At 43.5% G+C, this 16,996-nt stretch overlaps 1 long non-coding RNA gene across 2 annotated transcripts; it reads left to right on the top strand.

Moving 5' to 3' along the window:
* The first annotated feature begins 11,623 nt into the window (after nucleotides 1-11,623).
* Nucleotides 11,624-13,477, top strand: LOC142601120 (uncharacterized). Of its 2 annotated transcripts, none has more exons than XR_012834726.1 (3): nucleotides 11,624-11,769; nucleotides 12,804-12,875; nucleotides 13,221-13,477. It is a non-coding gene; the product is annotated as an uncharacterized LOC142601120 (long non-coding RNA). The 2 variants fall into 2 exon arrangements; XR_012834725.1 differs by lacking the exon at nucleotides 11,624-11,769 and adding an exon at nucleotides 11,859-11,981.
* The last annotated feature ends 3,519 nt before the right edge of the window (nucleotides 13,478-16,996 follow it).

Raw genomic sequence — 16,996 nt, 5'->3', positions numbered from 1 at the left:
AGCGGGCTGGCCACCCGACCGCCTGGTGTCGCGGGTTCGAGCCCCGCCGCCGCCGGATCTCCTGCGGGGCTCTGGCAGGCCAGGTGCGGGCACTCTCCGCGTCGGCGTCCCGGTTTGAGGCCCACTGTGGGGTCTGGGGACGCGGGTGCGCCAGCGTGGGGACAAGGGGCCCGGCCTGGCCAGGAGGGCCCGGCGGGGGGTGAGGCCGGGGCCCCGGGCCAGCCGTGGGCAAGCGGGCCTCAGCGTGAGGTTAGCTTGGCTGGCTTTCACAATGGAACCGAGCCCCGGCCTTCCCAGGCTGGAAGGCCCTTCGTTGAGCTGGAGGTTGGCTCCACGTTGAACAAAAAGGATCTTTAGGAGCAGGTCGCTGGCGTCTCTGGGCCGCCGAGGGGTGTCGGAGGGGTGCGGAGGCTCAGCTCCCCGCTGCGGGTAAAGCTGCCGGTTTCACAAAGAGACCGAGAGTTAGAAAACTATAAAGATCTTGGGGGACCCCGCCTCTCAAGTATATATATATATGTGTGTGCAAAGCATTCACATAAAACTGACTAAAAGTCATTTCAAAAGAGAAATGAGGGAGGAAAAAAAAATTCCACGATTTCTCCTGTTAATTTTTAAAATCCCGTTTCCCGAAGTGCCCTGTGATTTTTGTTCCTTAATTGCACAAAGATTGTAGCCAGCCACAGTGCTAAGCCCCGACCGTGTTACATGGCTTGCGTAACGGCTGCCATCACAATAAACGCGTACAACACGCAGTCCTCTACAGAGAAATACTGAAAACCCAGAAGCTCCTGGTTAACGACTCACAACTTCAAGTTAGTTTGACTGAACTGAGCAAACCTCAATGAGTGTGGCCAAACAAATAAACTGGAAAGTTTACGGCAGACCTGCACGTAAGAGGACAAATTATGCAGGCAGTTCCAGTCTCCACTAGCAACATGGGGAAATACTAGCTGTAGGTTTGGGGGTTTTTTGACCACAAAAGGCACAATAGGCGCAAGGGAGGATGAAGAAACATGGCATAGAAATAAAAGGGTGGATGGGAGGTAAGGGGAGAAAAACTAGAATGAATTTCCCTGAGTCAGTAAAGCAGAAAATAATTGTTACTGTGGGGATCAACTCTTGAAAAAGTCTGTGGTGATTAGACTGCCAAACTAATAAATTGCAACTTGTGGGTGTTACGTGGTCTGAACAACTCTGTTAAAGGGCTTTGCACCAAGGAGTGGAGGCTGTGAATAGTGGAAAGGCTTAAGACTTTGGTTTTTTTTCCTTTTTTTCTTTCCAGAACTGCTCGCACAGTTTAGATGCTGTTGTGTCTGAGAACCCAGCTTCAGAAATGTAAGAGTTGTCTTTCAGAGGGGCTGATAATCAACAGGTCTGATTAAAGGTAATAGATGTATTGACAGAGCCTAAAGCAATTTTCCCAAACACAGACCCTAACCTGGAGCGAGTGCTTCTCCACTGTCTTAGGTTGTGGGTAGCCGTTTATAACAGCGGAGTAGGAATTGCTTTTGGTGGTGTTTTACAGGCACACAGGGTATGTAAATACATGAAAATGGAAGATGTGGGGAGCACAAACCCTGTAACACGCATAACATTTCACAGAACCATTGCTCACTAAATTTGGATCCAGGTTTTCAAGTGGTGCATGTATATTTTCTTTCTGAAGGAGGAGTCCCAATTTTCGGTTGTCCAGACAGAAGCACCTCAGGGTTGGTTTTCAGAGGATTTTGACTCAAATGTTCAGGATCTTCTATGTCTTTTTTGACACAAGAGCAGTCTTAGGAGCTTGCCAATGGCCAGTCATTAGCCCTGTAATTCACAATTTCTGCAGCTGAGCTAATGCAACAGAGCAAGATTAGAAAACAAACCCATTTTGGTATTTCTTTTTCCTTAACCCAGATGATTTCTGTGATCCAGTTTAGGATGGAGCTTCTAAAACTATTATATATGCACAACTTTGGAGGTGACAAACTGCAGCAGCCAGGGCAAAGAACAGAGAGAGGGATTTCGTAATTGGCCTTACCTCTGAAGGAAATGTGATGTGTCACTATGACAGTTATATATAGCCTGATACACAATTCTGCATAGCCCGTTCCTGGCTGCAGATCTTAAGGATTTCACCTTCCCTGCCACCACCACGGCCGATGGCCCCACGGTTGTGCTGCCACAGCTGTTTGTAGCTCTGCGCCAGGGATCAAACCAATGCTTGGGTTAAAAGCAGCACCGTTTTTAGTAACGCATGTTTTTAACCGAGTTCAGTTCGTTTTTCCAGTTTACTGTGTGGCCTTACATACTGTCGTGCTGACACAGCTGTTGAAAATGTACCTTTTTTGGTGGCAAGGCAGGATATGGGAATTTCTACTGTTTTTGCTGGCTTGCCACCAAAAATGGGGGGCTGTATGTGAAACCACTCCCCCCCCTCCAGCTCCCCTGAAAGCAAGGCCGGTTGCTGAAATCTCGGCAATTAAAAAGAGAAGCTATTTCTGAGCCTCAGGGAATGTCTGATACCTACAGTTAGTGCTCTGCTTCGCTCTGTTGTTCTTCTCTCGCCTGGAGAACAGAACATTTTCTTGACATGTTTGAAAAGTATCTTAGACCACTGCAGTTATTCAGCTGTAAGTTCTATTTGATGTATGTCCAAAACTGTATTTTTCAAGTGAGCTCCAGTGAATGCAGTAATAGTAGAAATCTTTCAATGGGCTTTTTGTTTAGTGAAATAAAATGAACAGTTGTTTATCACTGTGTGGAGTGTTTGGTATGCAGCCAGTAATAATTTAGTAGTTAGTAAGAATTCTGCTAAAACATACATACTTATCTTGCTTTCTTTTCTTGAGTTCCTGCTTTCTTCCATACAAGAAATCGTTCCAGCAGTCTTAACAGCCATTCCATCACTCGTAAGTGAAATCTGGAATGCTCTAAAACCTCATTTACCCTTTCCTCAGTCTCTCCTTGTCTATCCTTGTTGTATTCCCTAGACCACCTTAGATAATGTCTTTTTTAGCTTGGATTTAAGGCCATAAAAAGCTATGAAGCAATAATGTACGTACTTGCGTGATGAAGATTTTTCCTGTGGTTTTTCCTCAGGCCTTTCCCCCTCATCCAACCTGTATGTACATGATTAATGATCTCTCTTTGATCAAGCTTCTACATGCATTGCCACTGCAAGTTCTGCTTCATAGAGTTATGTTCAGGCATCTGGATTCCACATGGTAATTTCTTCAGGTTTTCATCTAGTGTCTTCCTCTGCATAAATGACAAACTGAAAGAAAATAGTCAAAAAAGACCTTGCATTATATCTTAAAGTCTCATCCATAGAGATCATGAGTTCTTGCTACTCCTACAAAGTTCATGGAAGTTGCAGCTGCTCAGGATCACTCAGGGTTAGATATTTGGTTTCCTGATCTTCACATTACTGCGTTTATTCAATCTAAAGCAGGTGCCATATTATTATTTGCAAGTGTACTTTTCTTTCCTGGATAAGGAATTCAGCTAAGAGCATTAAATTCATTAAAATAGTTCTCTGTCACCGTGACATACTACTGATGGGTAAAACAAGCTGGTCTTTCCAACTAAAAGGAACTTTGTATAGAACACTGCATTATCATGCTAAATTATGGATTTGATGGGAAACAATAGGACAAACTCTGATCTCAGTTATGCTGCTGTAAATCCAGAGTCATTCCATTGATTTCAGTGGATTTTTCATTTTTTTTAAATCTGTAAGTTTAATTAAGAGCAGACTTTGGTGCTGAGGTGATAATCCTGTTCTTGGACCAGGAGCAACACAAAGTCAGCGCAGTTATACAGGTCTAAAACAGTGCTAAGGAAGAGTTAGTTACAAGGTAATTATTACTGCCAGGAATTCTTAATGCTTAAAGAAGGAGGTATAGTCACTTCTTTCAAAATAGCTTCAACCCAGCCCTCAGTAAAGTTAAGGAGAAGGCATGGGCATGATGATTATACATTCCATTCTTGTGTGTGTATGGTCTAAAACAGCTTGGGATTTGTACTGATGCAAACTTCAAACACATGGGGTTATTTTTTTCTTTGAGAGGGCATAAGGATGCAGATAGATCTTGAGTACAGTAAGATCTGAGACATCTCACTGCCTTCTAAATCTCAGTACACAAGAGAACCGAGTCTGCAGTCAGAAGCAGTTTGTGCTCCTGGATGGGTTATAACATGCTAAACTGAGCCACAGCTCCTGAAGGAGTGCAAGACAGGCTGCTCCTTTCTATGGGTTTTATGTTTTAAACAGCTTGGCTAATGGTTTTGCCAGGTTGAGCCATACATAGTTAATTACCTCACTGCTAATTTTCTGTTTCTTTTGCACACAAGCATCTTATCAAATGATTCAGACTCATATTGTCCTAACAGGATAATTAAATATTGGTGTCACTTGGTCTTTAAAATACAGTTCATGACAATTAAGGCTGTATGTGGACAGCAGGATTCTGGGGCCCTGTCCTGGTGCCTGTCCAGCCAAGTCACAACTTCAAGTCAGGACAAGACCTGGGTGCCTGTTACTATCCCCATTCCTTTTCCCCAGCACCCTTGTTCCTGTGAACGGAAACACATTCTGAACACCTCCCGGATCGGGGCCACAGGGGCCGCAGCCGTGGGCACACCATGATCCACACTTGCTACATATTTTAGCCATAACCTCCCCCAAGGCAGCGTTGTTTCCTCGTTTAACCGTTAGAAAAAAACTCTGTCATTTAATATGGTCTAATCTAATCTTACTGTATGTCAGGGAGTTTATATATGTGCATGTCAATAGCCATTATACTAGCAAGAGAGCTGCCCCTATGTATGGCCAGTTGCCAGCCTGGCGTTAATAGAAACTGCCCTTTCATTTTTGGATGCTGTTCTGCCAGTGTCCTTGTTAAGCTGTTTGCTTTTGATAGCTGGAAAGATGCATCCCTTCCTGTTAAGTGGTCAGTTTAGTCCCTGCAGCATAATAATGTATTCAAATTAATGTGCTGTCGTGCAAGAGACATATGTTAGAGAGCAGACTCTATACTGTCACAACATTGACTGTTGAGATTTGAGAATGAAATAGCAGCCCTCGTGATGGCCTTCGGGGAAAAGAAGAACACATCTGGTAGCCAGCTCATGAACCGGCATTTGAAGCACTCTGGAAGCAGACAGACACTCTTTGCATTAACTGCTCATAGATTTTGTATCACCATTACGTGAAGTTTCTGAGCATGCTTAAGATGGGGTTAGATCATCTGCTGGCACACACACTGGAAGCACATTGATTTCTTACATTAATCTTTAAATAGAGAAGCTTTTTACTTGATAGGCGTGACTTAGGGCTGGTTTACCTGTGCTATTCATGCTGCCACGGCTGACGTAACTGAAGAGCCCACACCACCAGAACGGGCAAGCGAGATTCGATGCTCATGGCGATACCTTCCCAAGGCCTCTGGAGCAGCGTAACTGCATCTGGGGCAGAAGGGCTTTTGGGACTTTTAACTAATTTGACTTCTAATACCAAACTACACGTCTCAGCCCCGATCAGATGGGAATTACCCCCTTCTCCGTTCAGCCCGCAGAAGGGAAGACGCGAGCAGTTCCTAGTCTGCTCTAAGGCTACAGCTTGAGCCTTCCTGGCAGGTGAACCCTGCCGACTTCTTGCTGAAGTGAGAGAGTAACACGCTGCCCCTTCCCCCTGCGCTGCTCTGAGAGCAGCAACATGCAGCTGGTGGGAAAGGGTAACTTTTGCTGTTTGTAAAGCAGATTCACGCCCATCCCTAAAGCTGCGCGGCCTCATTCGAGCGGACCCTTGGCTTAGCTGCGTCAGTGAAAGAGGCTGGCAGTCCCAGCCGCTTGTCATTGCCTTTTCCCGGGAATTAATGCCCTCTCGTGATGTGTTTGCAGAGATGCTTGTGTGAGTGCCCCTTAACCCACTTCAATCAAAGTGGGTTAGCAAAAACCTCCTACTTAATCCATTTAAGCTAAGTCTGGCTCAGGTTGACCAAAGTAGGTTAGGGGGTGTCCAGACGAGCCACTCTGCAGGCAGATCTGAAGAGGTGGTAATTTCCACAAGAAGAAGTAGGACGGGCTGAGCTGGGGGAGTGGATCTGATTCAGCAACTTCTCCCATCCCCTCAGCTGCGGGCAGAAGAGGACGCCAAGCCGCTGCCCCACGCTGCGCAGACACGCGGGCGTGTTGGGCAGCTCAGCTGGCAGGCAGAACGGGGGAAGCTGCAGCGGTGCAGCTGTTCTCCCGTATACCCCTTCCCGTAGTTACAACAGCAGAAAAACTTTGTGTGGAGCAGCTGTTGCCGAGAATGCAGAGCAGACTGAAGCCTCTGCAGGCTCCTCAAGATCTCCCGTTCGAACGTTTGTCCTTGGCCAAGGGTCGGTGCAGGTAGAGGTCCAAATTATGGTCAGATTGGATTCTCAGCATTTGCATCGCCAGTTCCTGAAATAACTGCAAGCAAACACGTTCCTTTGATGTCTACAGTATGGCAGCTTTCTACGAAAGATGTCTGACACAGAGCTTGTGTAGATTTTGGGCTCGCAGGCCCACATAACGCATACGTAAGAGCTGGGATCTGTGCTGGTGAGGGCTTCCTTACGTCCAGCACGGTGCTGCTGTTACGATCCTTGTCATGGAGGTTGCAAGTATTTACCTGGCCCTTTGGTTGGCTTGAGTCTGCAGAGAAATTTTAACCTCGTATCTCTAAGTTTAGCGTTTTCATAAGATTTGGAGTACATGAAAAATATGGGAGGAGATGTAGGTAGTGTGTAGGAGTGGGGGCAGGGAGAATATCTGTATAAATTACATGCCAGGGCTGTGACTTTATGTTGAAGGGATAACTACTAACGAGATTTGAAATGTGTCCTAACAATTGCATTCTTGCTGAGGTGTTTTTCTCTCTCCATTAGCAACTTCTACTGATCTCGTTATTTTTTTTAACGCGTATGAAGTAAGTTAAAGGTTCAAGAGTTCTTGCTACTTCAGGAAGAAATGACAAAGTTCCCCCTTCTTTCAGATGAGGCAGAAGTTTAGAGGTCGCACAGATACCAGAAACACAGATGCAAGGAGGAAATATTCACTGCTCTCATTGGTTTAGGGTCTGGAGAAAGATGAGGGGCCTTCAGGAAACTCCCAGCCTGATGCTGACCCTTCTTTCCTTGTCTCACTCCCTCTCACCCGCTCCTGGCTGGGAGGGAGAGGAACCCGGAACGGTAGCTGCATGTTTTCTGAGGAAAAACTCTGTACCAGATCTCTATTTATAAGGATTCAGCCAATCTGTGTCCCCCTTATGCAGCACAAAGACATGAGGCAGGGCAGTGCGTCTGCTCATACATATTTCAAATCCTTTTTATTTTTTTTTGCCTTTCTTAAGGTTGTTTTCACTTTTATTTTAAAACAGTTAGGGTAAATCTGAGTGCCCTAAAGCTGGCTCCTTTTCTATATAGTTTACCCCTATTGATTTAAAAACAAGAATCATGAGGAAGATTTGCCAGTGTAGAATTTGCTATGCAAAATTTACATGCAGCTGCTTTGAACTAGATTCCCAGCAGAAGTGAAAGGATTTTGAGGCTTTCAGATCTTAGCAGACTACTGTTTTTTGCAGACAGAAATCTGTATGATATGTACTTCTCCAGAGATCCCTTCCAGCCAGCTAGGACTGTACTATCCTTCTTCTCCCCCACTGAGACATATTATCAGCTTTTGGGAGGGAATCCTTCTGGACCTAGAAAGTTAATTAGCTTTGCTTGCAAATGTCTGCCACTGAAGTGACTGATTACTTTTTGGAGGGAAGGAAAACTCTTGTCTCTCGAGTTGAAAACAGCAAAACCACACAGATTTGTTTAAATCTTGATGGTTATTTCTCTTCTGTGAGGCAACACTCTTCTCCATATGTGGGGCAAATTTTCCAGCAGTTCTTTTTTCAGTTTCTGGAGTTGCGGGTTCAATCATAAACCTAGTCTTACAGATCCAGAATATGATCAGGAGTGTTTGGAGGCTGTTTGCAAACCAGATGCTGGTAATTTAGAGTAAGATAGTCTTACCCTGCCTGACTCCAGCCTGACCAGTTTCACAGAAGCTGAGAATCCGTTGACACTGATAGTTTTTTTGGGTAGTGAAACCATGATCTAATCCAGGGCCAGAGCGGTAAACAAGTGGTTTGCTGTTTAGACATGTAAGGTAACTAACGCAATTAAGGTAATGCAGGCCACTTACAGGTGAGGTGAAGATGTCTCCTGTGTTGACACAGGAACCTCCTCACTCCTTGGTGGCAATGCTAACTTTGGCATGTGGACACTTTTCTCCTCAGGAGCAGGATCAATTTGATGCCCCATAAATCTTATTAGGTATTCTGTTCATTCCTCGGAGAAGTATCATGAGGGTTAATTATTTCTCTGCTGTGACTCAGACGGTGATTTTGTGCCAGAGGATTCTGGCAGTAAGTATAATCCTAGTGATACCCTCAGTGAGGAAACCATTGTTAATGATGTTGATGAGGAAGCGCTAATGGAAGCTGAACCAGAGCCTGATATAGAAATTGAGAGACCTAAGGCAAACAAAGGAAAGAGGTTGGGAACCTTGCTGTTTGCTGCCTTCCGCAGCAGATCTTAGAAAAGTAACTCTTTGTCTTCTTCCCCCTTCCCTCCCATCCAAACGCAGGCTGCAGAATGGCTCTCCTGAGGCCGAGCTGCACTGGAGGGAGGGAGGAGATGCGCTGCTGAAGTGCTGGTGCTGATCGTCACTCCCTTGGGAAGACGTGCAGCAAGGAGCACGTTTCAAATAGAGTAAGTGTCTCTTCAGCAAACCTGGGCTGCCAGATGGGGGCTGAGGCCTGAGCTCTGCCCAGGCTCCAGCAAGGCATCGCTCCAGAGCTGGTCGGCACTGTGAATTATAAATGCATTGGCCATGTTACTCTATTTAGGACCGGTGCTCTGGAGTTAGATGTGGCATGAATAAAACATGTTTTCCATACTGTTTTTCTCTATCAGTATTTTATAAACCCATGATGAGAGACCAGTGATATCGACCTGCTGTGTAACTATGCTGTAAAGGGCTCCCCGTGCCAGCACACAGAGCTAAGCACAACTTAGCCCTTAAAAAGTTTCCCTTGTCCCAAAGAGATTATTTTGCTCTCCTAGTCTCGTGTGGTTTCCAAGGCCCAGTTTAAACACATACAATGACATAGGATAGATAGCTATTTTCCATACATGGCATTGGTTGTTCGGCAGGAAGCATTCATTCCTTTAAGACAGTACTGAAAGGGATTCTGTTCTGCACTCCAAAAGAGAATCGGGCAGGATTATCTTGGGTCACATCCTTCTTCTATTAGTCAAACGGTGAAACCAGACATCTGAGTTGTTTCAGTCTGTGACCTTACCCTGTGCTTCCTGACAGATCTCACAGCTTTTCAGTTGTCCCTAGTTTATATGCAGGATTCTTCAGTCCCCCTGGCAATCTGCATTCTTTCTCGAGCGTTTTCCTGGTATCTTGGGCCCTTGGGAGATCACAGCCTCGCCTTGGTTTCTATGTGGCTGCATAGCTAACCACTCCAGTAATTCGCTGCCTTCCTCTGGACCCCTCTGCTGAACAGGCTTAAAGGTATTCATGGCCTTCTCCAGTGTTTCGTGACGCTGTTCAACCTATACAGTGTTCTTTCAACTTGCATTTTTCCTGGATGCCTCCAGAAGCAGAACAGCAGGCTCCAACATTTCCTGACACTGTGGCCCTTTATAGCAACCGGCAGTTTACACATTTGTCATTCAACTCACAATCTGCTTCGCTGTTTCTGGCATCTTACGGTTGCTCTCTCATTCCCTAACATGCTATAGCCTTCTTCAGGCTCAGCAGCTGCTCCAAGAAGGTTCCTAAGGCTGGGGAGCTTTTTGCTGAAAACATTTTTCAGATTCTCCCTCATGCTCTCTAGCAATGATTTTTTTTTTTTCCTATTTCATGATATAATACGGTTTTCCTTGGCATATTTCTAATTGCTTCTTCATGGACTTTTATTGGTCCCTGATCTCCAGCAGCATGTGTTATTCCCCATAAAATCTGGACACTCTGTGACTCTATTATTTCAAACATCTTTGTAGCTGTAGCCAGCAGTTGCCTTTCTTGATGCGACTGAATTCAGTAACATTCCCTTGTGTTAGCTGACTGTCTTTTGTGTCCCCAGCAATTCTCAGCCCTCTCTGGTTTTCATCGTCATCCTGAGGCTTTCTCAGACAGCTCTGTCATGATGATGTCTCCTCTGGTTTTCTGCATCACCCTGGGACCTTTCTTGACACACATATCTTATTCAACTTCCCTTATGTCCCACAGCACTACACAGGCTTTTCCTACATCCTCAGCAACTTTCGTGGTACTCCGATGTCCCCTGGCTGTTATCTGGCTCTCTTTGATCTTTCCCAGCTGAATCGTAGCGTTCTCTTAATATCCCTCTCTATATCCTCTATGATCTTCACAGGCACCTCTGGCTCAATAATGGTTATTTCCATATTGTTTTTTAAGTTCGACTCAAAACATTTTCGCTCATCTAGAAATGTTGACAATCATGGAGCCAAAAAGAAATTTCTGGTAAAGTAGCAGTTCAAGCGTTCACTTTGGTTCTCTGACCACATTTTTTAAAATTAATTTTGAGAACAGGAGATGGTTACAGCAGTTGCAGAAATGTATATGAGCAGTCTGAGGCTCTTTTACTAAGTGACTAAAGTAAGGTCAAATTTTTGCTCTCAAAAATTTGATCCATAATAGCAGTGCCTTTGTGTCTCTTTAATAAGATGCATATCACTGTTCAATGCAAATTCACCCAGTAGTATTTGTAAAGTACTTGAAATATTTGGGTAATGGATACTGTGGAAGTTTAGACTGTTGCTGTTCTTACATTAGACATCTTTACCCATAATGATTAATAAGAAAATCCTGAGTTATCCTCATATGATAAAGCAATTTTTTACTTGCCTGCTAGCTGGCCTCAAAACCTGTTCGAGGCTTGAAATTTTCAAACAGAAAAAAGAAACAGACACTGAAGTTTACGAAGCTGTAGAATTGGCTTCATTCTAGTATCACCTCTTTTGAAAATATAGAAGCATGAAATAATGCAAGTTACATTTCTTACAAGCTATTCATGTTGTAGCATCATCATCATCAGACTCATCTCTGCTGGTAGAATGTAAGCCAACTGCATCCATTCTGCGTGGATATCATTATAGAGTGAATATTTCTTCTTCATAAAAATTCCAACTCTGAAGCATGTTTGTATACTTTGACTCTCTCCTTGTCCCCAGTGCTTTGATTGCAGTAAGAATCCTAAAATAAGTTTGTTCCTGTGGTTTGCCTTGTGCAAACTTGCGCACCCGTTCCTGACTTCCACTTGCAAAGATTGCAAAAAAAAATCCATGTGATATAAATCATACAGTAGCGCACTACAGCTTTATTTAGTTCCTTAGTCAACCATGCTTTTAGTTATACCCAGCAGTAGACGCCATGTTTAACTGTGCAGGGACTACATGCTTATGTGCTTACTTTATTTCCTTTACTGCTGAAGTTCTAAAGCAGTCAACAGCACTTTAAATACAGATTTATTACTGCTTACGTATCGCTGAACTGCAGGGGAGGGAGCATAAAAATGTTACCGAGTACAGTGGGGTCAGTTTCTTTTTGCATGAGAAGACTGTTTAGCAGAAGAGGAAGAGGCTGAACCTGGTGCCAGCTATTTTTGCACTAGCCAAGTCCTGTCATCAAAACTGCACGGGGGCTGTGCTAACTTAACTCGGCAGTAGGGTGAGGTTAACTTAAACTTCCAGATGTACGCTTCCGCAGAGCCCTGGTCCTTCCGTTCCCTCTCTTTGCTTCACTCCCTGCAGCCCCTGCTGGGCCAAGTGCAGAAGCCATCTCAGCCAGGTGGACATCATCAGGTGAAGTCTGGGACGGTTGCGACCGCTCTGGAGAACCTAATTCTGGAAGTGAGCCAAGTTCAGTCATGGCCTAACTGGGTATACTTTTTTTTAACATGAAAGCTGAACTAGACCTGGCAGCATTTAAAACCTAGAAGATATGAGGGGAAAGGAAAAACAAAAAAATATTGAATATAGTCTATATTACTTTTGCATCAGATAGATGTTTCTTTTATTCTTTTGTAGTAATTTCCCGGGTGTGAAGGATTCCCCTGTGGATGCAGAGCGGGCACGACCGCCTTCTTTCCAGATACACGCTATTGTCATGGAGGCTGGAGAATAACTATAGAGTAATTTAGGCTTGAATGGACCTTTGGAGGTAATTTGGTCCAATTCCATTCCAAGCAGGGCCAAATAGATGAGGCTACTCTCTGATAATCCTTCTCTGATAGATGGCCCATGGCGAAAGTAAAACTTTCAAGTTTAGTTTAGAAAAGCATTTTTTTAAACTTCTTGTGAGCATAGACCTCTCCTGAATCATTTGTCCTCCCAAGATTTTCCTGAGTGCCGCACTTCTGCCCAGGCTAGGGAACAGCTAACTTCCACTAGCTGATAGCAACAGCTCAAATCCCTCCAAGGTGAGGGAGTGAGAATTGATGATAATTTACTCATTTGAAGTGTGAAGATCCATTTCTTTGCCTTGGAAGAGCTGCACTGTGACGAGCAGTTAGATGAGCTTGCGTAAGTACTCATGCCCATATCCTGCAGGAAATGAGCAGCATCTAGTAAGTAGATAAATTGCTGTTCTCTATCTTGGTTTTTACTATATATATTTTTTTTTCTGTAATTTACCTAGATTTGTGGTTCATACTTCTTAGTTAAGAAGGAAAATATTTCTTCTCTCTCTCTTAAATGTTTCAGACTCCTTGTGATTCTGTTTGAATCCTTTTTCTTTGGAAAGGATACTCTGAGCTGTCTTTGGCCTAGCGCTGGGTAAGTACCAGAATCAGAGAACTGCTGGTTAGCAAGCAGATTGAACATGGGCATTGCAAAATTATGTTTTCTTTTGCTTTTGCCTTGTAGTTTGCCTCATGGTTGATGTAGCAGTGTTACCTCTAACAATGCTCATTCTCTCTTTAGCCTCTATATTGATATTTCTCCCAATAAGTGAGAAATCTATTTTTGTGAGCATCTTGTGACAACCGGCTCAAGTGACATAAGCCACTGAGCAGCTATTGAACAAATCTAGGCTAGATTCAGAATACTAAATTAGAGGGAGAAGTCTCCACATTCAAATAGCAACAAGAGATTAATCTGGACCAAATTTTTGTCCTTCAGCTTCTACTTTGTGTGACAACCATCCACTTAAAATAGCATTGAAATGAAAAAGAAAGGAAGCAACAGTACTTTCAGTCCCCCTGCGGAAGGTGTTGGTTTACCCCTAATGCATAATGCACAGCCTCTCCGAACCCATCAGTTCTCAGCATCTGCAATGTTATGAAGCGGTTCGGAAAAGAAAGGGAAGAATAACTTCTCCAAATGCAGCTAGAGAGGAGAAGTTTGAGAGAGCCCTGGATATAATTACCTGCGCTGGAGTCCAGCCAAGAGAATGCTGAGCGAAGGAACAGTAAAGTCCTGACTCTGCACAAGGGATCCAGACAAATTTAAAAGAAACTGCAATAACAGAAGTGGGATTTGAGCATCTGGGAAGACGTTTGAGAGAGTGAATGAATACAAACTAAGGCCTCTAGGGAGTCTGATAGGAAACAAAAGGAGCAAAATCAAGAACGGAGGAGTGTAATGGTAATATATGTGGCACTGACTGGCTTATAGTCCTCAGTCAGGGCTACCTGGTAAAACTGTATCTTGTACACGATCTAAGAGAACTAACTTCTCTGAGTTCATTTAAACCTCTACCCAAGACAAACTACATGAACAAGGATGAAAATAAGACAAGTTATCTCTGTTGAGTTCTTAAATAGCGATGAATAAGAACTGAGTCAGACCTGATAAATGTGGTAAACCTTTAACGTAACACCAGGTTAATTAGCCACCATGAAAGGAAAGCTTGTGCAGGAAGAAGGAGTTCTCTCTCCCCAGCTAAGGAGACCTGGTCTCAGCCTGGAAGGATTTTTACCTTTAATCCCAAATTCCTTAAAGGGTAGTTGTTCTAACACTTGGCCGCTGTTTCTTGCCAGCACCGGTGTCAAACAAGCGTTTCAATTTTCCTTCACTCATACTCTTTCACAAAGTCTTCACAACTCCAGAATCAGCAAACTGCTATACCCAACAGAAGGATGATAAGGGATCTACTATTGACTACCTTTTATTTTAAAATCCTATTCTATTTTCCTTTGTATTTGCTGGGAGCTAAAATCCTACTGAGGCAGCTACCATTGATCAGACCATGCACAAAGCTTTTGGTGCTTCTGAACTGTTGTCATTCAGGCACTCTAAATGGTTTATACGGTTTGTCAAAGAGAAGTGGTTTAAAAGAGAATGCAAATGAAAAAGCGGAGAGCTGATGGATGAGAGCAGGGAAGCTGGTCCAGAAGGCAATGTTAAAAAAGGGGAAAAAAAGGAAAAAAAAACCCCAAATGGAGGGGCTGGAGTGAAGGTGGAACATGAGGAAATCCAAGTGGGGTAGCGTCTGAGATTTGAAACTCTGCATTCTTCCCACTGGCAGGTTTTTTCTTACTTTCCCTTAGCTCTTTCTTTTTTCACATTCCTTTTCCCCCAGCTCATTTGTTTTATGCCAAGAGTCTTATTTGTCTTTCCTGGCTTATTTGTAGCGCATCTGGATTTAGGCATCCTGATAAATCAGTTCCTCTGCAGACTGTGATCTAAAAATGAATGTTGGGATGGATTTTGAGCTAATTTAAACTGATATACATATGATGAAGTGAAGTTTAGCCATGTAAAATTCCACTGCTTGAGCAAATGCATAAACAATGAACATTATTCCCCTTCAGTGTTTTCAGAAAAAGAAATTGTCTGCTCCTTCCGAAGAGATTATTTTAGATTTGAAACACATACCTATAAATGTCTGTATTTTGCAGTTTTGAAAATCTAAGCATGGAAATGTATTATGTTAACACATACCACACTTCAAGAGACTGTCTTCTACTGAACACATTATTTGCGAGAAGTGATAAACCTTTCATTAGTTTTATGTGCCTGAATGTATTGGTTTAATTGTGTTTCATTTGTTTCTATAATACCACGTGTATTACTGTGGTTTAGCAGACAAATGTAAGCTGGGGTCAAAGTGCAAGCTCAGACAACAGTCTGCAATTTTCAGCACCCTGCAGGATTCGGCATTTCATTAGAATTTTTTTGTTTTATTTTATTATTAAACACAAAATGAGAACACCATAGAACTGATTCATCTTGGTCACTGTTCTTATATGACTGGCTTGAAATCGAAAAAGTATATTTTAGAGACAGCTTTGCTTCTGATTGTAGGGAAAGCACTGATGGGAATTAGTGAGGCACTGCTACTTAAAAAAAAAAAACCAAACAGATAATTAGAATCCAAATTTTAATCATGCTGCCTTTGAAAGCAAAACAAAATCAGTAACAATCTGAAATCATGTCCCTTGCCACTTTTCACTTTAGTCAGAGGATGCCCAATTCCCACTAACGCCAAGAGCGTTACTCCATGTTGAGAGATGAGCCCTGGTGAATTTTGCTGCAGCAGGTACAGAAGTCGCAGCCCCAGGCTTCCCACCCTGCTGCTTTGCTGGAGGTTATCACCACCCGAGCGGTGTGGCAGAAAAAAGTATGTCACATCTCACTTTCTTCATCGAAGAAACTTCATGGTTGTCTACTTACATTCACCTTGACTGGATTTTAAACTGGATTTGCACGGAGGTGGAAGCACAGGCTTCCTGCTGCGCACTTGGCCATCAGGTGGAAACCTCCATGAGAAGGACAGGGCGGCTGAGAGTGGCGGCTCTTGACGCTACTATGGTAATACTCATTGGTGAGAGGTGATGGAGGCATCAGCTCACCAGTGTGTGCCATGACAACTGCAGGGCAACAGCAGATTAGGCAAGAAAAAGATTAGGGACTTGAACAGCAAAATAAACCAACATAGAAATAAGAGAAGGGCAAAATGCTTTAAGATCCAAACATGAATTCATATGATGAGTAAAATGATAATTTATTGCAGAGCTACAACTCAATGTCTTTTTTCTATCAAATATTTTCCTCTCACTTCAAGCTACAGTCTGTGTTCTGCTGATTTGCTTCATTAAAAGGGAAAAAAACCCCAAACCAGATAGCCACTGGATGAGCTGGGGGCTTGGCAGTAGGAAATGGAGACTTTCAGCCATGTGTCAGCAGTTGCAGTGCTGTCTGCATGGGTCTTGATTGGGTTAGCAGCTAATGCTGCTTAGCATCTTCTGTAAAACAACTCACTGATGTCGGACCTGGTCCTAGTGACAGCTGATGCTGCTTTGCCACCAGCTGGGCAGTCAGAGCGGAAGGGACAGAGGATGAGCAACCGATGGACATCGAGTTATAAAACTGCTTTCAAAACGGCACAAGATAACTTAAGTGGGGCCAATAATGAGGATAAGCAGAAAAGGATTTGTGCTTTTATTGTCATATGCACGAGGCCCAAGTGCCACCACACCAGCGGTTCTTAGGCCTTTCGTTCTCCCTGAGGGTATGAGAATTACACTTGGATTAAAAGTGCGAGGGCACTGTGGCCTCTACTGGATCCACCACCTGCCATTAGAGCAAAAAGCTATCATCAACTTCAGACGTTTGGAGTTCAAAGATACAGGCGCACCAGCCCTAACTAACAGATATTAGTTCTCATCCTTTAGTCCAACCAGAGACCCAGTGTTTAGACATCTAATTTCTTAATTCATTATTCACCTTAAGCCTGACTACAAGCAAAATACATTTGTCCAGAAAACTGCGTGCAATCGCTCTGGGAACTGCTGAGCTCCTGCCTTTTTGGTGTGCTGTTGAAAATCAAATTACATAGCTTTAGCAACAGAACTATAATTAGGGTCAATGGAAAACTGTGGGTAGGATAATATTGTGGATTCTGCAATTTTTGTCATGTTGCTCCATAATATGCCAGAACCCGGTAGTTTTAT

This window comes from Balearica regulorum, chromosome 3, assembly GCF_011004875.1.
Source record: "Balearica regulorum gibbericeps isolate bBalReg1 chromosome 3, bBalReg1.pri, whole genome shotgun sequence".
Classification (NCBI taxonomy): domain Eukaryota; kingdom Metazoa; phylum Chordata; class Aves; order Gruiformes; family Gruidae; genus Balearica; species Balearica regulorum.
This window is presented reverse-complemented; position numbering and strand designations above follow the sequence as displayed.